Genomic DNA, 23,095 nt, shown 5'->3' with positions numbered 1-23,095 from the left:
CTAAAGCTGTCATGGAAGTAAAAACATCCACCCCCAACACCTGTAACTCTGGTGTGAAAGGAAATATAGCCAGCAGGAAATGTTACAGTGGCAACATCTTGTGTGGGTAGTCTTTCTCGTTGGCATACAGACCTGGGAACACCCACCTAAAGAAGTCTGAGATGGTAAGCTCAATTTCCAAAAGCTTTAAATTATGTGTGGTTGGAAAAAACAAAAGACCTGTGAAACCATGCACGAACAGGTCATATTTTTTGTAATTGTTGCCTTGCTGACCCAGAGTAAAATTTAACTGAATTCCTAGCTGGGACAATAATTTCTTTACAAATAAAAGTCAGTAATGAACCAAGGGGACACAACAGCAAGTGACTGTGGATAGAGAAAAATATCTTATTCCCAAACTGTTGCCCAAAAGTATGGAAATAGTTTGTGCTTTCCAAAAAATTAGCAAATGTTTTCTCTAGTGTTTCTTCTCATTTCTGATATTCTGCTTCTGCTTTTTCTTCTGGCTAGATAAAAGTGTGTGTGGTGGTATAGCAGCAAAATCTAGAAGTGTTATACTGTAGGTTAAATGATGGGGGAAGTATAAAACTTTACAGAATGAAAATACATTAATATAAAAACTCAGCTAGATACACAGCAAGTGAAGTAACTGTAAAATTAACGTATGTCTGTCCCAAGAAAAAATTAGCAAAGAGGTACATATTATCTGTCAAAATAAAGTCAAAGATAATAAATAAGCAGCTGAAGCTACATTGGAATGAGAAGATGGAAAATATAGAACACTAATCTAAATCAACGAAGCGGGGACCCCTTCGAAATCACAGGCGGGTAAAGCATAACTTTCTTGTTTCCTCCATCTGCTTGAGACTGTAGAAGCAGGTGTGTTTGTGAAGCAAACCACAACACACAGGTGGTAGCTTGCATTCAACAAGTTACAAGTGGTGCAGGCCCTGTTTCTTCCCATCAGATATCTAGTGCAATGATGAACAGCTAATGGTCAAAGGAAACACTGCCCCATTCTAGATTCAAAGTATGCCATGCAACATCTCCTGATAAGGATATTACAAATAATATATTTACTGCTACCAAGAAGTTTAAAAGCTGGGGTGCCTTTACTGTGTATGCTAGTTCTGATGTGGGGAACCCAGGCTCAAATCCCTGCCTGGTGATGAGGGTTAGGGTTAGGGTTAGGGTTAGGGTTAGGGCTTGCAGCACAACTTCTATCACATGACTGTTATGGGGTTGATATGGCTGTTCTTGCATTTGTACCCTCAACAACCAACTTTTTATTATGAACGCCATATTGTCTTACTTGTAGCCAGGGGTGCCAGCTTGAACAAAAAATTGGGGTGGCCCAGGAAAGTTATGTCCTGCATAATCAATCACAAGACACAGCGCTTGCACACCATTTGAATGGCAATGCTTATCAACTTGGGGAGGGGCAGCCCCCTCAAATATTTTAGGGGGGAGCAAAGGGACCTCAGCCCCTAGGAGTTGGCTCCTATGCTTGGAGCATCTTTCTCTGCCTTCCACAGCAATGGAGTACATATTTAAATCAGGTTTCTACCCCATAATCTTTAAAATGTATTAAAGCCACTTAAATGAAGAAATACCACATTTTATTTACAGACTTAGGGCTGAGTCCACTGTTAGTCTTATTCAGAGTAGACACACTGAACCTAATGAACATGACTAATTTAGGTCCATTACTTTCAGTGAATCTACTCTGATTAACATACTTTATAGAGTACATTAAGTGCTTTATGGAGAACTGATGGTCTTTGTACAAGAAGGCTATCTTTCTTCCAATTCTTCCAGCTAGAATTTCTGTTCCAAGGGGATTTATGGAGCTAAGGATACTTATTTTGTGTAAAGAGACTGTCCTGAAATAAAGTACATTTCCTAACAGTGGTGCATTCCCTAGAAAGGACAGGACTGCCTGAAATGTCTCTTTTGCAACAGGCAGATCCAAGGATGCCAAAGAAAGCACTCCATGGGTTAGTTTTCTAAACTCCTGGCTCCTAAACGTGCTACTGTGCAGAGAAGAGGACAGGGGTGGGGGGAGGCTCCATAAGATGAGAAGCTATCAGGATGCTTTCCAGAGAGTGAGCTCATGGGCAGCTGCTTCCATAGGCAAAAAATATTTTCCATCTACACAAACACTTTCCCATTGTTATTTAAGCCAGACTCTTAGGATATGTGGGCAGTATAGCAGCATTCATTAGTGTATCATGAACTCAGGCAAATAATCACCTGGGGGAAGGAAGCACCATGTTCTGACACCCTGCAATTCAATTAATCAACAGATAGGTATAGCATACATGAGGAGGAGGTAACTTGGCAGAAGGGAGTCTGTGGCTGCTAAATTGAATAACAAGGGAATTTGTGGGAAATGCAACTCTCAGCAGGAAGGGTACACCAGGACACTTACTTGCTGTTCTTCCTCCTCATACTTAAATAAGTTTGAGATGCCTGAGAAAGAAAAGAAATTCACTGACTCTGGCGATGCCCTACATCCCTCATCACAGAACAGTCAATGATCTGTAGGCTGTAGGGATCAGGAAAAGTATCCTGTTGAGGATCCAGATCGCATCACGCCATGTCACTGGAAACATGCCCATTGATTAATAGAGTTGAGAAGCAGACCAGCTGGCTTGAAAATGCTCAAATAGCAGCTGCAGATATGCGAGCTCCTTTTTTGAAGGAAAGGAGGGAAGCAGCACAGTACTGTTTCCACAAGATTCACCCCATTGCCTAAAAGGTGTCACCCTTCAATACCTTTATTACAGGATAACAGCGTTCAAGAATGTTAGCTTGAACACACAATGCCACAATGTGATGACACCCCCCCCAATTTTGTGCTTACCATCATGAGCAAAGAGTAAACATCAGGAGGGTCTTATGCCACACAGAACTGCCCCTTTGCTTTAAGTTCTGAATTTAGAACAAAAGTACTGTACTCCTGTTAACCTGAAAGTGGTGATACAGAGCTGAAACACAGTGACAAAAGAGTATTTTTTTCAAGCAGCACAATGCTGACATGTGGAATTCACCATTCCTTTTACATAATCCTATATGCACTTGCCTAGAGTAAGCTCCACTGGACACAATGGGCCTTCTGAGTAAACATGCATAGTGCGGCACAGTAAAAACAGGTTAGTCAAATTAATGGAGAATAAGTCTCTCAATGGCTGTTAGACATGACACCGAAACAAAGTACCTCCATGTTCACAAGTGGAGGCAAAGTAATCAGGGGATACGTGCTTCTATTACATCCTGTTTGTGATCTTCCTGCAGACATCTGATTGGCCTCTGTTGAACATGGAGACCTGGACTTGATCAACTGACACACTCAGGAGGTAATAGACCAACCTTAACAACAGTGCCTTCTCAGTGTCTCCCTATTGTTCTGCAAATGCAGACAGTGGCAATAGGCAGAATCTAATATGACTCCCACATATGCAGGATCAGTTATTATTTGGGCAGATGATAGCTACCAAGGAAACTACAAACTTATGAAGTTGTCAATAAACTTGACTCCACATATAATCTTTAAGCCTCAATAGGTCTGTCTCCCATTTTGGGGAGTTTTGGCTTTTTTACTATTTCCAAATTAGAGATAATGTTATATATCATACATAATACTCCTCACGTTTGGTCACCTGAAAATAAGTTTTCAAACACAGTACACTCTGTTAGGGATCTGTGTTGTGCCAGTGAATGGTTTAACAACTGCTTTATCTGAAGATACTAAAGAAATGACATCTGGCTTCACTCATATCACATTTGATTTACTAACTTTTAATATATTTTTGATTTCAATATCCAAAACTGCACATTGTCCAGTAGTTCTTTCTTTTCAAATTCTGCATTACGATAAATTGCTGTCCATGGTGACATTATCTGTTGCCAGCTACAGTCACTTTTGGACAGAGATGACTTGGCCACTCTACTGGTAACTTCCAGGCTGGATTATTGCAGTGTGCTTTACGTGGGGCTGCCCCTGAGGATGACTCAGAAACTCGTCCAAAATACAGAGACCAGTACTGGCCAAGATTCCATTTGAAATTCATATAATCCCTGTTTTAAAACAGCTGCACAGGTTGCCGGTTCACTTCCAGGCAAATTCAAGATGCTCATATTAATATTAGCATTTAAAGCCCTAAGCAATTAAGGCCACAGATACCTGAACAACTGTCTCCTACCCTACAAACCCTCTTGGGTTGAGTTCAGGAGAGGGGGCTCTCTTGCTAGTTCCACCATCCTTGGAAATTGGGGTGGGTAGTGACATGAGAGAGGGCATTCTCTGTGGAAGCCCCTAAATTGAATATGAACTTTTTTATCCTGCGCTTTAACTCTTGTGATATCTATATGGGGGGGGGCATTCTTCTGATTTTAGATGTTTTTTGTGTTTTGTTTCATTTTATTGTAACCCACCCCAGGACTTTTATGATGAAGGATGAGTAAGAACACTTAAAAACATGATCGTATATTTCCCCCCACCTTTGCATTAAGCAGCAGTAATTATTTGAGGTGTATCTGATACAAACTCCTGAACATCATCAGGGTGGTGTTACATTTATTTGCCTGCCTCCAAGCTCCAGTAATGCCCCCCCCATAGCGTCCTCTGCTAATGACTGCCTCATTCAGCCATCTCCCATAGTAACTGTTTGTCCCCTAGGTCATGAAACCAAGTCCCAGGGATATCAATTAAAAAAGAATTCATAATATTACCATAACAACCATAAACAAAAAACAAACATCAGAAAGAAGGACAGCAGAGGTAGTAGTTTTAAACAAGTACATACATGACTCAAATCACTGTTTCTGTGTAATGTAATTTATGTAACTAAGTCCCTTTATAAATGTTCCCTGTACTTTCTGGTCTTATTTTGTAAAATGAAAGAAGCCAGAATCACATGCCATTCCTCTTAATCACATGTGTGTAAAGGTGGCTATATGATGACACAATGCCCTGGAACATCCTCAGAGGTGAACCACTCTCCGGTTAGCTAACAGAAGCAACTATAGAAACATGGGAGATTCAGGTTCAATGGCACAACATTGTCTTCTGAAACAGATGATTCTAATGTTCTTATTTGCAGAGAGCTAAATATCCTAATACTATTATTTCTGTAGTGGCATCAATGTACATGACACTTTGTAGAGTATTAAAAGCACCTTCCAATCTTACGTTTAACATAGGGAAGGGAGGAAAGGGAAGCAAGGATAGGAAGGGAAAGAACACTTTAGGCTTCATTTCAGGATAGGGACTAAGAGCTTGCGGCTTCAGGGAAAAGTTGGGATTAGAAGAACCATTTGAAGAGAAGGGAAGAAGTGGCATGACAAAGGCTTATGGGAGGCATAAGGAGCAACATGAGACCAAAGGTGGAGTTTTTCCTCCAATGCTTTGAATGCAAATACAGTGGTACCTCGGGTTACATACGCTTCAGGTTACAGACGCTTCAGGTTACAGACTCCACTAACCCAGAAATAGTACCTCGGGTTAAGAACTTTGCTTCAGGATGAGAACAGAAATCGTGCAGCGGTGGCACGGTGGCAGCAGGAGGCCCCATAAGCTATAGTGGTACCTCAGGTTAAGAACAGTTTCAGGTTAAGAACAGCCCTCTGTTCTTAACCTGACACTGTTAGGTTAAGTTCTTAACCCGAATTAAGTTCTTAACCCGAGTTACCACTGTAGAAATAAAAGAAGAAATGACAACCGTTTTCTGTTGAAAGGAAAAAACTGTTCCAATTTAAATATTATGCATTTCCTTTCAAGAGGAAGTTGTTTTATTTAAAGCACTGGAGGAAACACTTTGAAGACAAGCTGCTTTTTCTGCAGAGGAGTTTAGGAAAGGGTCTCCTTGTAACCAATGACCATCTGATCAGTGGTTATAGGGAGTCTCCTCAAAGGTGTGGTCTGTGTGGCTCTTCAGGCCTTTGCAAGATCTCGTGAGGCCTTCTCAGAGCCCAGTAAGCAAGTATGAGAGGTTTGTCATTTAATTTGTGCAATATAAGCTGGATGGCCTCCAAGCATATAAAGGTGCGATAGTGCCAATCCAACTTTATGTGTCTGAATCCCTCCTACAAAATACTGACAGTCTGGAGGTACTCTTTATAACACAAAACTGCCAGGACGGCTCTAACATAGTGGTAACAAAACTATACAAAACCACCTTTTGTTACTGTCTGAAAGCAGCACTGCTACTAGCAATGTGCTTCTTTGACTCTTGTAACAGGCACACTGTAATTGGCACACTTAAGCACTAGGGCACAGCGTGATGATACCCACCCACCCCCCTTTTCCAAGAGAGAAGTAATTACAGTGCGTTGATAGAAAAAACAGAAAGGACAAAAAATGCTTTGGCTCTAATAGACTTTATTCATTACAACCTTTTCCACATCATTTTGCAATGTTGCAGTGTACTAAATCAAACACAGAACACCAAGAAAGAGCAACTTATCAATTTACCATTGACTGGTAAAACCCCCAAAGCACTGCGTCAGCAGACTGCAAAACCAGAGGCACCATTTTCAAAAGGTTAGCTCAGAGTCAGAAGGGGAAGCCAAAAAGTCTGTGGGTTTTTTGGTTTGCAGAAATTTGGATGAAGCTTTCCGTGAATGAAGGGGCAGGAAAACTTTTCTGCTGAGATGAATCAACAGACTGGTTAGTCTTGGTAGGGCTTGTGGTATGTTAATGGTAAACTGAGGGTGGATTTTTGCCAAGCCTATAAAATTGTTACATCTAATACAAAATGCCACCCCAGTGGTCAAATGAATGGGATCAGTCAGAGGAAAGTGTAAAAAAGAAATTATGACCAGATTCCTTGCTTTAATCTAGGGCCATCTGGCTAGAAGACAGTACTGGTCAAGAGAAGCACTACACATGTGAATATGTAATAAGATGACCAATTCCAAAAACCTACAGGATTTTTTAAAAGTATAATATTTAAAATAAATTTAAATGCTTATAAGAGAGCATATTGTTTAGCATAAAATTATATCTCCTGTTCATTACGTATTTTAATCAAAAGGAGATCTGCTTAAAATTAAAGCTTTTGCTGCAAGTTATTGTCTGCATTGTTTGTATTATATTTTATGACATGTTCTGAGGGCATGTATTCAGAAGACAACAAGACATATGCAGCTTTGCAACTAAGAATTGTTGATCACTGGGCAATCTGTTGACTTCCAGGGGATTTGCTGAACACTTACCTGGGACAACCAACAAAGATGCACATATTTCAACTGCTCTCTGATATATTGGTTGCAGGACACTAGGCCAGGTCCTAGCATTGCATAAATATACTAGGTATACTAAATATGCTTTATGAGGCAGCTGCATTGCAGCAATACTTTAACTTGTCCCAAGTTTAAAGGCTTATGAAGGAACCTTACACATGGATATCTTCTACAACAGAGTGTCATTTCATCTTTTTGAAAATCAAAAAATCCATCACATCCTGGAGCAAATTCAGTGTATCTGTTTCATCTACCCTATGAATTTAAGATTAGCTCACCTGTCATGGCATTCCTATAGAAAGCCATAGGAGTTATATAGTTCTAAGGCAGCTACAGTTAGAATACAGTTAGAGTTAAACAGTTAAAGCGTTCTGTGGAGGTGCCACGACAATTAAAGCAATATCAAGTCAGCTTTTAAAAAGGCGTATCTGTGGCCCTGACTCTTCATCCAGCTCTTTCCCAGCGAGGTTTACTTTTTGCAGCCTCGGGCCACTACTGAATTAGAAATCCAATGCAAGGATGGAAAATTACAGGGCTAAAAGTAAATGTTTTATGAGATGAGGTCTTTACATTTAAGCTCATGATTTTAAATAAATACATAGAATTACTTCAGCTGTTGAGATCTTTTGGATATGAGATCAGAAGATGCTTTTGGAAGGTCAGACAAGTAGTCATTAGAGAAACCATATAAGGGAGAGATAAGAGAATTATCTATTTTTAGAAAGCTAACTTTGCAGCTTCCATTGGAGTTCCTTTCATTAACTTCAAAATAAATAATAATTCTTTTATGGTTTTCCCTCCCAACCACTTACAGTCAGTGAATTTCAAGTGAAAAACTAATCTATAGGAATAATTTAAAACTTGACAACTTTTCATTCACTTCAATCCTTCTGGCCAACACATGTCTTTCAAAGAAAGAAGGCAATCAGTTAGACCAGAGCTTTCCAAACTGTGTGTCACAACACTTTAGCATGGTGGCTGCAGTGTGTAGGTGTGTCACCAAACACTCCCTGCATTCATCACAGGGCTGGAAAGGGGCTAGTTTTACCTCCGGTTTGTTAGTAAAACTGAACTACCATGTCACGAAATTATGCATGTCTAGAAAGTGTGTCACCAATGTGAAAAGTCTGGAAAGCTCTGAGTTAGATGGATATTTTGCACACTACACCATTCAGTGGAAACTTCCAAAATGAAATTACAAATTGTATTGCTTTAAAAATAAACAAAACTATTAAGATACCAGAAGTTTGTGAAGCAGCATTTAGAACTACCTATGACAAAGTGTAACATACACCTCAATACTCCCATATCTGCATGCGAAATTAGGCAGATGTCAAATTTCTTCCCACTTTTACTAAGCTTCAGCTCAATCAAATTTATTCTGTTTTACACAGACACACACACACCACGCATTGCTATATTTTCACCCCACCTGTCACTTTTTTCCAGGATGATGAGGAACCATTAGTGAACATTCTTTGAGTTTGGTCAGTCAACCAGTTACAAATTCACCTAACAGTTACCTCATCCAGCCCACATTTTACCATCTTCTCTGCAAGAATATCCTAGGGGACCTTTGTCAAAAGTCTTACAGAAATCAAGATACACTATGTCCACAGCATTCTCCTGATCTACCAGGCTTGTAACTCTTATAAAAAAAAAGAAATATTTGTTTGCATGACTTGTTTTAGGATCCAAATGATTCTTCTGCAAGTTATAACTGCTCCAAGAAGTCTATTCACATGTTAAGATAGCAATCAGAAAAAAGTTTACAATATCTCATTTAAGTGCTATTTCCAAATTGTCCAATATATAACATTCCATTTGAAAATATATAGCATAAAGTAGACTTGAAGCAGACAAGAGGAACAGGCATATATTACGATTTAAAATTCAATTCCCTGAAGCAAGTGTTTTGCTTCAAAATAATGACTAATGTTTGACATGTTAAAACACACAGATTTTACCAAGAAAATGTCATGGAAATCAACAGGATTATATAAAAGCCTTTTAACACAGCAATATCAAAATAATGCAGATTTCACAGCAGCTGTGTTGCTGTGAAAAATCAAAAACTTCTGAAGGTATGACTAGTAACATTCTTAACGAGAAAGATTCATTGATATGTGTATGTGTATGTAAGGATTTTGCAAATATTTATACAGTTTGGGATAATGTATATTTCAGTTGATGGTTTAGTGATGTACTTCCACAAACATTTGGGCCCAGCCACACTTTCCCGTAAGTCCATACCTCTTTGCCCTGTTTTCAATTTGGTCCGGGGCTGGATGTTCCCACTGGTATCATGTACTGGATGGATGAAGAGTGGTGAGAGGCACCAGCTGGGTAAACACCTAGGGAAACCTCAGAGGAGGAAGACTCAGAGCCCTGGGAGTGGTGGCAGGACACTGAAGACTGGTCAGAGGGCAAAGGGGCAGGGAGGAATGGTTGGAGGCTGAAGAGACAACAGGCTTTTGTGAGCAAGAAGAGCCAAGTGCAGAAAGCAGTTCAGACTCAGCAGACTCAGCAGAGGAGGGGGACAGAAGCTGCAGAAGCATCACAGGAGCTTCAAGCTCCTACTGTACTAATCTCTCCTTCCCACTTGTCTCAAAGGACATGGAGGGCTATGCTTGTAGCAGAAGAAAGAGCACAGATTCATCACCAGCGTAATTTAAGGCTGCTTGGGAAGCGTAATTTAAGGCTGCTTGGGAAATGTCTGGCTAAGGAGGAGACGTGGAGGGAAGTAGATAGTGAAGACCTTCAGTCCTAGCAATTGTGTTGTAGGGGCCAGTCCTGTCCAGAAGCCTTTCTGTGCTGTACGTTTTCTTGAATAAAGAGCTAACTTTTCTGCTTGTCTCTGTGTCTTGATTGCTGACCTGCATCTGAACGAACCCTGAAAACTGGTGATTTTTGCCTCATATTTTACTTGGGGAAAGTCACTGAAACCCCCTATTTCCCCATTAATTCTTCATATATTCAATAATCCACCTTCAGCTCTAACCGTCTGTGGCAGAGAGTCAAAGGATCAGAAAACCAGAGAATTAGAACACTGGATAATGGGACAATCATTTGACATATACAAAAGGAACCAGGACCCTTTCAATATGCATTATTAAAGACAGAAAATAAAGCTACTATTGGAAAATGAATATAAAAAATAAGCATACAGAGAAAACCAGAAGTATACAGCTCAATGCTGGAGAGACAACTGAAAAAATTATCCTGCAGGGGTAGTGGGGGGGGGTGGTGGAATGAGGTAGGAGCAGGCCACCTCCAACACAGTTATTGGGAAAGCATGCAAAATTCCCTTCAGAAACTATTTTAGTTCAGAAGAGGGACAAATTTTTCTTTTGGCTTTCCATGGATTGACATTTGTTTCAATTCAGCAGTAAATTGTGGGTTTCCCCAGGGAAAGCAGCATGACAACCCCCCCCCCAACTTCTCAGAAAGGTGATAATAGATTGACACAAAATACTAGAAAACATGGGACAAACGAATGTGTGGATTGGCCCTTCAATGAACTGAATGGTAGAGAACTCTGAGTATAAAGCAAACATTAAAACAATTGACTTAAATGATAGGGTCTCTACTTAAAATAAGTTTTCTGGTTAAGACAAATGCATTCCACGATATTTAATACATGAGCTTGGTTTCTGATGCATGCACTAATCACTTGGTTTCTGCGCATACACTTATCTAGCTGCTGTAGTCACGTATAGGAAGAGACAGAGTATCTTATTGGGGGTGTCACTGTTTATTGTACCTAGTAAGAAGGCCTCTTTTTGGGGGGGATGTACACCTAAACATCTATTTCAGTTCTACATAAATAATTTCCCAAATTTCTTTGGCCTGCTTACATAACCACTACATGTGCATGAAAGTCCCCTCTGTCTCTTGGCATCCTCAGCACATTCTGGATCCATTTTTGTACATATTTACAATCTTGCTTGGGGTTAGGTACCACCTATACATATTTTTTTCCTTTACAGTATAACAAGCCAAGAAGTTCATTGTTGTCTTCCATAGTTTCTCCCATGCCTTCATTTCTATGTTTTGGCCTGTATTGATTTCCCCAATGAGTCACTGATGCCTTTATCATTTCATCTTTCGTCTTTTGTGCATCAAAGTGAATGTTTATACAACCTAGGCATTCATCTTTCCCTCACCCCCACCTTCAGGCTGAACGCACAAGACCTTTTCCAAATGAAGTCTAAGGAGTTCTGGATCAGTTCTGGCAAATACAATGGGAAAAGCAAGCGCTGAGGTAGGATGTCACATATCCTAATCATTGCAAAAGAAATAAGGTCTAGTTCAGTTTACGAACAATGGTCTGACTTTCAAATAATTCACAAAGGAAAGGAGCTTCCCCTGATAGAGTTGTTTTGTGGTTTTCCTCTAAATAGTTCACGAAACAGCTCGTCAGCAGAACATGCTTCAGTCAACACTGTCATCTGCATGCAATACTTTTTTCCTGTTAAAAGTTCACTGCTTCAGTCTTTAGAAACAAAACCACTGACATAAATGATTAGGCTATGGGTTGTTCTCATTATATGATTTTAGTTAATAGTGTACCAGGGGATATCCAGTCCTTCCCAGTAAGGCACACTTTCCCGCTAAATACATATTGTAATGGTAATTCATGGGAATGTGAAAACATATTTCTGTTATATAAGGATGGGAATATAGGCCATTCTAGGTTTCAAGTGCTAGTGGTAAATTCTCACCAGGGCTAAACTTCAAAGAACTGTGGGAGAAATTCTCAAATGCTAATATAGACCTTAGACTATTATTATTCCGTGAACTATATCGCAGCACTGAAACCGAGTTAGAGTGGGTGTAAGGGGATGCCTGTTGGAGGCATTCAAGACATCAAAAGATGTGAAACAAGGCTGCATACTGCCCCCCTTTAACTTTTATATAAATGGCATGATGCCATGCTTAACACAGGTACAATCTCCCGCCCCAACAATTAAGAATAAAAAGATATATTGTCTGCTGTCTGCTGATGATGTGGTGCTCCTATCACTCTTCCGTTTGGAAGCTGACAGCTTTCAGTATATAGAGGGATATGAAGTTAAATCCAAAAGGCAAAGGCCAGGAAGAATAGGTGCATCCTTGGTGACCGCCTAAGGTTAAAAAAAGTTGCCCCCTGACACAGGTGAATGGGAGTGAATTCTAGGTTTGGGGTCATTACGGAGGAGGCTCTCTTGCAAGCCATCACCTCTCCGTTCCAAAGGAGATGGCACTATAAGAAGAGTCTTTTCTGCTGACTGTAAAAGGAGAGAATGCACTCTTGCAGATATTTGGGGTCCAAGTCATTGTAATTAAACATTGGCTTCTTTCATTTGTTTGGGTGAACTATATCATAGTGTAATCTGCATATCTCATATAAACAGGAAAATGCAAAGTCACATTTGTCAGCTGCTAATTTGTCAGCTGCTGTAAAAATAAAAACCCAATTCCTCTTGGTTTTTTCTCCATGAGAAGCATCTAGTTTGTTCTACTAGCCAACTATCGTTATTAAAGGAGACATAAAACCTTAACTTCAGCTAGTAATAACTGCAGATTCATTACTTTTGAAGTGCAGTAAATAGAACAGTGTTGCAAAATTTCTTTTGCACTTAGAATTCTCCCTTGAAGCAGAACGATAAGGAAATTGAAAGAAACAGACCAAGCAAAATATTGTAACATAGATTCCTGTGATCTATAACATGTGATAATGTTACGCATATAGCACAGCATCTTCTTACAAATGGTTTACAAATTTGTGTTCCTTTTCTGAATGGAAATTTGTATCAGGATGCTGTGAAGAGAACACAATCTCAATCATGCTTATCCACTTGAGAAATTCTACCCTATCCCAGTCTCAGATAAATCACATGTTTGATGAATCACTTGTTCCCTAAGCCCAGAGGCAAGTAAATTAAGCTTTGAACCTTTTGGAGTCTAAGCAATAATGGTTCTTGTTCATCAACAGGAAGTGCTGAAAACAATGGTTTGAGAAAGGGAATTAAAGGCTGCATGAAAGCATAGTTGTTATTTTTATTGGCGTTTAGTTTTCCATTTATGAGATATGCTACATCTATTATATAGCTGTCCCAAGAATTTGGTCCTGCTAGTAAAAGCCAGCTGGAACCTTCCAGGCTGCTCTTATATTAATGAAGTTTGCCCTGAACACTGACACTCTAGGGTCAACCATTTATTAATATTGATTTTGTCAGACTTTAACAATGACATATTTTTCCTTATGGTTGTTGGGGCCACTTTAAAGGAGTAGTCTGGGCTGTTGTTTTGTCTTTAACCAATACTGGATTAATTTTGGATAGATGTTTAATTCAGCAAAACCATCACTGAACAGCTTCAATTAACAAGGGGTCACAGCATGGCCAGGAAAGGTTAACCTGGCATTTCAATGGTCTGACTGGCATCCAAACAGTTGACATTCAAGGTCCTGAACAAGTAAGGCAAGGCTTTCACACAAAGATTCAGTTTGTAGTTATCAACACAAACTGGCCAGCTCAATAAGGTACCTTCCGGATGTTGTGGACCCTGATTTTCATTAGCATCAGCCAGAATGGCCAGTGGGATGATAACTGTATTACCAGGTTGGCTACTCCTGCCATACAGTAGCTAGCCATGAGTTGACTGCATTCATATATTACACACCAGTAGTTTCCTTCTAACAAATGGCTTTAATTTTTTTAAACTTCTTTACTGAACTACAAATGTAATTTGTGAACACTAGAGAAATACGGTAAGTACAGGATGATTCAAAATGAAGTATACAGTTTCCAGATGTTGTAAGACACTAAAAGGCAATGACATGGACCACAACTGCGAACCGTGAGGCATATGTACTAATAAAGTTTGTGTTCCGCTACTGAGGGAAATGACGCAGGCGATAGTGCACGTATCATGTGACAAGCCAGGCAAAATGGCTGTGTCTGCAATGGAGAAGGCGTTTTGTGTTCTTGAATTGAGCAAAACGGAATCTGTAACTGTTGTGCAGTTTAGATCGCAATTTGGAAAAAAAACCTCCAAGCAGAAAATGTATCTATGATTGGCATAAAAGATTTGAAACTATGGGCTGTTTGTGCAAACTTAGAAGTCCTGGACGACCGTGTATATCAGAAGAAGTCGTCAATAGTGTTTGCACCGCCATTCAATGAAGCCCGGGAAAATCAACATGTAGGGTGAGTTGCTTTTGGGTAGAAGTGGATTACCGGTTTGATGTGTGCCATGTGACAAAGGGTACACACATAGAACATCTGTGACTGTTTCTAAAAAAAACATTAAACATTCTCCTGCAGGTAACATAAGATATATTACATTCTTCTTTTTTATAGTGTGTTTAAACTGTATGCCTCATTATGAATCACCCTGTATTTTTTGCAACAGGGCTGGGAAACCTTCCAGAGCTGCATGATAGTGGTGGGCATGACTCAGTGGGCAGAGTAATGGATGCAATGCAGCTTTGTATAATGGGCTACATTACAGCCACAAAGAATTCAGAGCTTTCTATAAACAAGCATCTCCACATACCCCGCTCCACCCAGGCAAGCCCCATCACCACAATTCAAGGACACATTCTATCCAGGCAACTGCACCTGAGGGCTGCTGTTCTGTCAGAGCAGAACCAGTGAACAGTCTGGTCTGGGGATAGTTCTGAAGGCCAGAAAGAGAAGCCCTGAGGGCTGCATTATGCACCATGGCCTGAGACCACCACACCTGTTTCAGAGGGAATGATGATTACAGTGGTACCTCTAGATACGAACGGGATCCATTCCGGAGCCCCATTTGCATCTAGAAGCAATCGTAACTAGCAAGGGCACATCTGGGCATGCACACGTCGCTTTTTGCCGCTTCTGTGCATGCGCGTGATGTCATTTTGAGCGTCTGCGCATGTGCAAGCAGCGAAACCCGGAAGTGACGCGCTCCCCATAATAATAATCATTTGAATGACAAGCCAAAAATTTCAACAAGCTGCAAAAGCAACAAACAATTCATAAAACTACAGGTATAAGGAACCTATGACCCTCCAATTGTTGCCAGTCTACAGCTCCTATCACCCACTTCTTTGCTACCAGTATCAATGACCAAGCTGGCTGGGGCCGAAGGGAACTGGAGTCCAAAAACAACTGAAAGCTACAGGTTTCCGGATCTTCTTTTTAAAAGCAGTCAATGCTGGGGCTTAACAGATTTCATCTGGAAAGGCTACATATAATCTCCACAGGCCCACGTATTGGCTCCATCAGGATTATTTGTGCTTTGTAGCCTAGACTTCAGATACAAACAAAATGAACCCAAATGCACGAGATTTATGGGGTGGCAGGTTTTGCAATTTCACAAATTGTCAGTGAATTGTAATTTTTCAAAGATGAATAGTGATCAGTCAAATGAAGCCTGCAAAATCACTTACCACTGGTAGCAAGCAACTACTGAGGTACAGCCAAGTTCTACTAATATGAAATTTCCTCAGATAGTATCATAAACATTGGAAAGGTCACCAATATCCTTTCCTTTTTGGAAAAATGTACAGTTCCCTTACCTTGAACTGTTTTTCCACATTGAAATGCCTGACCAGAATACAGCCAGGAGTTCTTCATAGGTACACTTTGAGATTCTCCTTATTCACAAGCCGAGAGGCGCTTAAGAGCTACGGAGTTTAAGAATGGGGAAATAATGCCTCTCAAGCCCTCTAGTCGCCACCAGCCAGCCTGCTGCTTAATATACCTATAGTGAGAACTCATGCGAATTAAACACATGGGTCAAGAATTTTAACTATAACAATTACCAACTGATCAAAGATTATCATGGCATCTAAGATTATTCTGTAATTTACATATGACTGAAGCATACATATTCATGCCAAAGATATGGTTTCCATTCTGAGAGAGATCTAGAAGAGTGTCCCCGGAAAGGAAATATATAGAAAAGAAAAACATCTCAAACCATCTCCCTATCTCTGCTTTCTAATTGGAAGCTTTGTGCAGGGTTTTATCCAGAGCCCTGCTGGACAATCCCATCAGCCCATCTAGTCTGGTATCCCATACTCATGGGGGTCAAGCCCGATGTTTATGAGGAGCCCACAAATAGGAGCTGAGTGCAACAGCAACTCTTCCCACTTGCAAATTTTAGCAACTGGTATTCAGAGGTATACTGCCTCTGACAGTGGAAGCAGAACATAACTACTGTGGTCATTAGCCATTGATAGTCTTAACCTCACTTTTATCCTGTTGTTGATTTTTATTGTATAACTGTCATGTTTAGAATCTATTGTATGATGTCTACACATTTTTTTTAAATAAGGTGTCTAGTAAGTGTAAGTATGAAATAAATTAAAGTTGAGTTTGAAAAGAGGGCCAGGTGGGCAAAGGGACCATCATCCAGAAAGGTTGTTGCATGCGATCTGTGGCAAACTGGAAGTCCATAGCCCACAAATTTTCACTGTAATCACCGCAATACAAATCAAAGTATTGCTGCTACAGATCAACACTGATCATCCAGGAAAGTAGGTATGAACTACCAACCTAAGGATCCAAAAAGCTTGGTACTTTCTTCAGTAAATCTTTCCCGCTTATTCACAACCAAGTGCCTTTCAAAGACAGACAGATAAGGGAAACATTTTCCAGAACTGTACATTTTTTCAGTATGACAAATGCGCACTTAGAAGCATTGCTAACATAGTTCCGTGCCTAAGGTTAATGTCAGTGTGCGAGGTGTGGAAATCAGTTAACAGTTTGAAATTGGTCCCAGAATTTGCATGACAAAGCAGACAGCCACTAACATGCAATCTGAAGTACATTAAAAGCCAGCTGACTTCACATAGGGTCACAATGAATAGGTAAAGGACAGTTAAGTCCAGCATAAGACGACTATGGGGTGTAGCACTCATCTCACTTCAGGCAGAGGAGCCAGTGTTTATCCACAGACAGCTTTCTGGGTCATGTGAGACAGCGTAGCTGGGGGTGGGTTGCACTGGGCACCACTCACTTAGGATGGAATAAGAACCTAAAACACATATAGTTTATCACGCAAGCAATGCAATAATTCTTTCTACGGAAATTGTGTAGCAACTTGTACATAGTTGTAACAGGTAAATCTCATCCCCTGGGCCTGGACCAATAAGCAGGTTCTCTCAAGTTTTGAGACTACTGCTTCCCCTAGGGGCAGGAGTAGTTAAAAGCAGCCCACTGGGCAAATTTGAAGAATAATTATGTTGCACTTCCAGGAAAATGAAGGGCATGTGGGTATGCAGGGAGAAACAGAGAGTTGAAAAGTGTGTGTGTGTGTGTGTGTGTGTGTGTGTGAGAGAGAGAGAGAGAGAGAGAGAATGCATGGGGGTGGGATGAGGGAGAAAGCACAGCCATCCAGCCCAATTACAATTAAAATAGTGAATGCTTAGCCATTAATCTCATTTCTAGGTATTATAATGCAAGTTCTACACTCAATTATAAAGAATGAGTCACAGTTATTCAGATCACACACACACACACACACACACACCACCCACTTTTATTTTTTTAGGTGGGGGGTTAGTTAAAAATCTATTACATAATCCCAGAGAACTACACCCTGCCTTGAACAGCAGCGGCTAAAGCTGTATGAAGCATTCATATCTAAAGCTGTCTGTAGCTTTTCAGCATTGCTCTCTGACAAAGTCCAGGGAGGCAGTCTCCTGCACATTTAGATTTCTCCAAGCTGTGGAGAGCTGTGACATCACCGGGTAAAAGTTTGGCTTCAGCCAGCCCTCTACTGTTTGTGGTTAAGGGGAGGCCCTGAATGTGTCTCTTGCTGGTGGATCCCTTGCTCTTGTGGGAGGGGGAAGCGGAGCTTATCCAACCAGAACTTGTCTGCTTACCGCATGCTTGATTATCTCCCCCCCTCCTCCAGCATGTAAATCCACCACAAAGAAGCTGAAGTTCAAATAGGGCTGTTTTAGCTTCGCTTGAAATGATGGATTGAAAGCTTCAAAACTGAAATGCAAAGAGGCAGAGCTCCTGAAAAGCAAGTCGGTGCTGCAGCCTATTGTCCCTGAGTGTCCATAGCATGGGGACCGAAGGCTTTGATTCAGCAAGCAAGTTAAAGGAACAAGAATTTAAACAATAAGGAAGTAACAGGACTGCAATAGCCTTCTTATGTTATCCGTCCAAGCACAGTACCAAATGCATGAAGCTTTTCATGCAACAGAAACTAGATAACCCTCATCGCGAATGAATGCATTTATTTTGCTGCAATCAGTGATGTCACTATTTCTCTGGATGATCTAGTCAGTGAATCTTTTATTGTTATCTTTAAAACAAGTCTCAAGATTGAAGAGAGAAACCAGAAGGAAACAGGGTAAGAATTTGAGATGTGTCACATTTAACATATATTTATATTTTCAGTGCTAGCTGCAAAGTCATTTCAAAAGTGCTCTTGATTTAGAAGAACAATGCCAGATTTTTGATAAGGCTGATAAATTTGAGTTAGAAATCTTAAAATGTGGTTTTCTTATTAAAATGAATTCATCTAAACACTGAAATGTTACTAGATCTGCATAGACTTAAAAAAAATAATTAAAATGAATGTTTGTTAATTTAGTTGATGTGCCAAAGTTCTAAGCATTTCTTAAAGTAAAATCAGCAACAACCAGTCCATCACAATATTGATTGTTTATGTGCAAAATAATTTTTCCTTCCTAAATATAACACAGAAAATCCTCTACACTTTGTGTCACTTATTTGAAAGGACTATTGTATTACAACCCAGGAAGCTGGTCTTTACTTTCCTTTGACGCACTGATCAAAGATACAGAAAGTTCCTCTAAGTAGCAGCTCCTAGAATATCACAGTGTTTGCATGTTTAAGTGAAAACTCATTTTTTAAAAAGTCCAAGCTAAGTAGAGCTGGGAATAGTCCTCGCAACAGCTTTTGCAATAGATGCCAAGTGGGAAATCTGAAGCAAGCAAGATATGATCAAACAGTGTTGGAAAGCTCTTATTTTGCAAAGTTCTTAACACATGAAACAGAAAGCAAAAAATGTTAACACATCTTTCAGCATGGATAGGCTTAAAAGAAAATAAAGTGAGGCCACTGTTAAAGGGGAGTAAGAACAAATGTAACATTTGGGTTTAGCTTTCTAACATTTCTAACAAAATGCTGATAACTTCCTGCTTATCTCAGAAACAAAGGTTGCAGGGGCAGTTATAGGGCCTGCCATCTTTTGTCAGCAATCTCAAAGAGGAAGGATACAAAGTTTGGGATAGGTAATCCTTTAAAGTTTCTGAAGGCATTCGGTACCATTTCAAAACAATGCCCTTGCAGAATTAATCAATGATCCCTGTCTTTTGGGGCATCTATACCACTCCTCAGCAAGTGGGAAATTTGCTGGAGGAGCTCTCAACTAAATGAAGGGGGCTGCATTTACCTGCATAGTTTAAATTACACAGAAAAACAGGACTGCTTCTGCCACACAGGGGTTCAGTAACAAAGTGTGTGTGTCTGTTTGGGGGTTAAGTATTTTGGATGGTTCTGATATTAAAAAAACACTTGCTGCCAGACCATGTTTCACATTTGAGGAGTACGATATGCTTGTTATGATAGTTAACATTAAAAAATATCTTATCTGTCTGCTCCTTACAATATCCAACACAATGAAGTGGCCTCTTATAATTACTTTTCTCCTGTCTTAAGAAGAGTGTTTCCACATACTCTACAGCAAGTTCCATCTAGAACTTTGTCTTGCAAAAATCTTATTTGGCTCTTAAGCCCTTCTGCTTTTATGCACACTGGATTGCGAAATGCACGAGTACCTGGGAGATTAACCCCTGTTGAATTTTTTTACAAGAACCCATTCTACATGGAATTAGGGTGACAACAAAGGATGTGACAGGATGGGAGAGAAAATAATTTTAAAAAGTCATTAAAAGTACCTCACATAATTTTTCATTCCTTAAATATCTAATTTGAGCTCCAGCAGAACAAAACAATACTCAGCACTTATTGACAGGGTACTTATATTCATCTGTGCTGGGAGTGTCTGCATGTAGTAAGGTTCTGGGATGAGGTACTTAAGGAGGTCAACACCACAACTAGGCAAACAGTTGCTAAAAAAATGTAGTCAGCTATTTTCACTGTTTGAGCCTGGGGGAGCATTGTATTTAAAAATTTCATTAGATTCATGTTACTTGCTGCCAGATTTGTGATGACAAAACTGTGGTAGAACAATACAACTCTATTCATATATCTCTGGTACAGTATTTTTTGGCAAATTGCCATTGTGGATGGAGAAACTTACTAATGAAATCCAAGTCATCAAGGGAGAGCAAACCAGGTGCCTTTTCCCCCCTTTCTTTTTTTTTTTGCAAGAAAGCAGCAATGCTATTTTTCATACTAATAAGACTGACAGTACAAGGAACTAGTCCAATATAGCAATGTGGAATACAATCACTCAAATGTCTAGGGATTTATAATATGTTAATACTATCTTAAGTCCCTCTCTTTGATGAATATGATATGAGTGATTATCTTCTATATTATTATTAGAAGAATCCAATTTAAACTTCAGCTATATATGAAGCAACTGTAAAGAAAAGAGCTCTTGTGATCATGTACAGAGTGACCTTTCCTCTCTACCAGCTATGTGCACCTGCTAGCACATTTCTATCATTAAGAAGCAGAGCTCTATGCCATAGTGGATGATTTGAAGACTGGCCCCTGTAGCCCTTTGTTTAGAAGCAAACCACTCTATAGTTTGGGTGCAAACTGCTTTATAGCTCACAGGCTCCAAATATTTTACATAAGAATCTACTACTGAGTCTTCTGAAGGGTGGCGCTGTGGGTTAAAGCCTCAGCGCCTAGGGCTTGCCGATCGAAAGGTCGGCGGTTAGAATCCCCGCGGCGGGGTGCGCTCCCGTCGCTCGGTCCCAGCGCTTGCCAACCTAGCAGTTCGAAAGCACCCCCGGGTGCAAGTAGATAAATAGGGACCGCTTACCAGCGGGAAGGTAAACGGCGTTCCGTGTGCTGCACTGGCTCACCAGATGCAGCTTTGTCACGCTGGCCACGTGACCCGGAAGTGTCTCCGGACAGCGCTGGCCCCCGGCCTCTTGAGTGAGATGGGCGCACAACCCCAGAGTCTGTCAAGACTGGCCCGTACGGGCAGGGGTACCTTTACCTTTTTACTGAGTCATCTATGGTTCCAAACTTTCACCAGGATAGCAAACATTCAGAAAGCTCCCTGAATTTGCACCATTCATATTGCTAGCTGATCAAAGTCTACTGACACAAACAAAATACTTCAGTGGTCTTCTGGTGGTGGCCCCTAACCCAACATCTAGTAACTCTCATTATAACAAAATGTCAAGGCCTATGTTGCTTAGGGGAAATGGGAAAGAAGGAGAATGTGAAATAGTCTGACAACTTACAGTATCTACAATAAGATGGGAAACTAGTTAGAGTATCTATAATTAGAATACTTTTGTCACAATTACAACTTCTACAAAATTCAGATTAGATATCAAACCAGTTTTTTCTACATTCTAGCTATGATAGAATGTATTATAAAATAAGTGGCATCTTTATATAACTACAAATGTACTAGTACCTAGTAGTTGGGTGTTGTCCAGCATAATTTAACTGACTGCTGTCACTGTGTGATTTTTTTTAAAGGACATTTGCACAGAAAACACCCATTACAGCTTTGCATTCTACATTATTCCCAGAGAAAGGGAATAATACACCAATGAACTGCCTACTGCAATCTGGTATGTTCATAAATGGTCAGAGACTCAGGTTTATTTTTTCAGGGAAAAATACCACATGGCTAAACACTAGGTCTTTCATGAATTCTCATTCATTTGGGTATGAAGGTTTGCTGCTTATGAAAATTGGGCCAAAACATTTTGATACACTACTCCGCCTGTGAACTATTATGGAGAAAAACCCTCCAAAAACTGGTACCCAGTTGCCTAAACAATTTATGACATACATATATTGAAAGGGGAAAGACCATGAACTTTCATATTCATTTGGGTATTAACTTGGGTTTCCATGTCTCCTTCCATAGGGACGCGGGTGGCGCTGTGGGCTAAAGCCTCAGCGCCTAGGGCTTGCCGATCGAAAGGTCGGCGGTTCGAATCCCCGCGGCGGGGTGCGCTCCCGCTGCTCGGTCCCAGCGCCTGCCCACCTAGCAGTTCGAAAGCACCCCCGGGGGCAAGTAGATAAATAGGTACCGCTTACCAGCGGGAAGGTAAACGGCGTTCCGTGTGCGGCTCTGGCTCGCCAGAGCAGCGTTGTCACGCTGGCCACGTGACCCGGAAGTGTCTTCGGACAGCGCTGGCCCCCGGCCAATAGATGTGAGATGGGCGCACAAACCCCAGAGTCTGTCAAGACTGGCCCGTTTGGGCAGGGGTACCTTTACCTTTACCTTTTACCTTGGGTTTCCATCTATCTTTAAATGTGATTGCGATCACATATATTTAAACATGATCTTCTTTTTTTGATGTTAGGAGTGAAGTGGGAATTGCTGGGCAGATTGATTATCTTTGCTTTGAGCTTGTTATATCTGTGAAATATATGTTTTCCTGACTTACTAAGGCTGATTTAATTTTGATGAGCTTTCTAAAACTTCATACAATTATCTTCTTCCCTGAGCATTAATTGTTCAGGCATTAAAGGTATGCATTCTGAACTCTTGTTAGATATTTTCTGTATGTTTTCAATGTGCACCATGGGAAATGGTACCTCGAAGTGGTTGCATCTAAACCAGCAATGGACTCTGATTCAGTACAGCATGGGGCCTTCCAGAGACATTGCACCCCTCTCTTAGTACAGCAATAATAGTAGCTATATGCTGAAATGCGCCTCTAAGA

General features: G+C 40.4%; 2 protein-coding genes across 9 annotated transcripts in view; one reads left to right on the top strand and one right to left on the bottom strand.

The window, feature by feature from the left end:
* Nucleotides 1-23,095, bottom strand: part of RALGPS1 (Ral GEF with PH domain and SH3 binding motif 1) — a 232,333-nt gene that overhangs the window by 79,299 nt on the left and 129,939 nt on the right. The gene's annotated exons all lie outside the window — the stretch shown is intronic.
* ANGPTL2 (angiopoietin like 2) overlaps nt 18,017-23,095 on the top strand; it is a 29,487-nt gene continuing 24,408 nt past the window's right edge. Inside the window, exon 1 of the mRNA XM_082207719.1 lies at nt 18,017-18,585. The gene's annotated coding sequence lies outside the window, so the exon portion shown is untranslated. The remainder of the gene's footprint in view (nt 18,586-23,095) is intronic.

Source organism: Podarcis vaucheri (genome assembly GCF_965113315.1).
Source record: "Podarcis vaucheri genome assembly, chromosome: Z".
Taxonomy (NCBI): domain Eukaryota; kingdom Metazoa; phylum Chordata; class Lepidosauria; order Squamata; family Lacertidae; genus Podarcis; species Podarcis vaucheri.
Note: the sequence above shows the minus strand (reverse complement) of the source record. Positions and strands in the feature narration are given on the sequence as shown.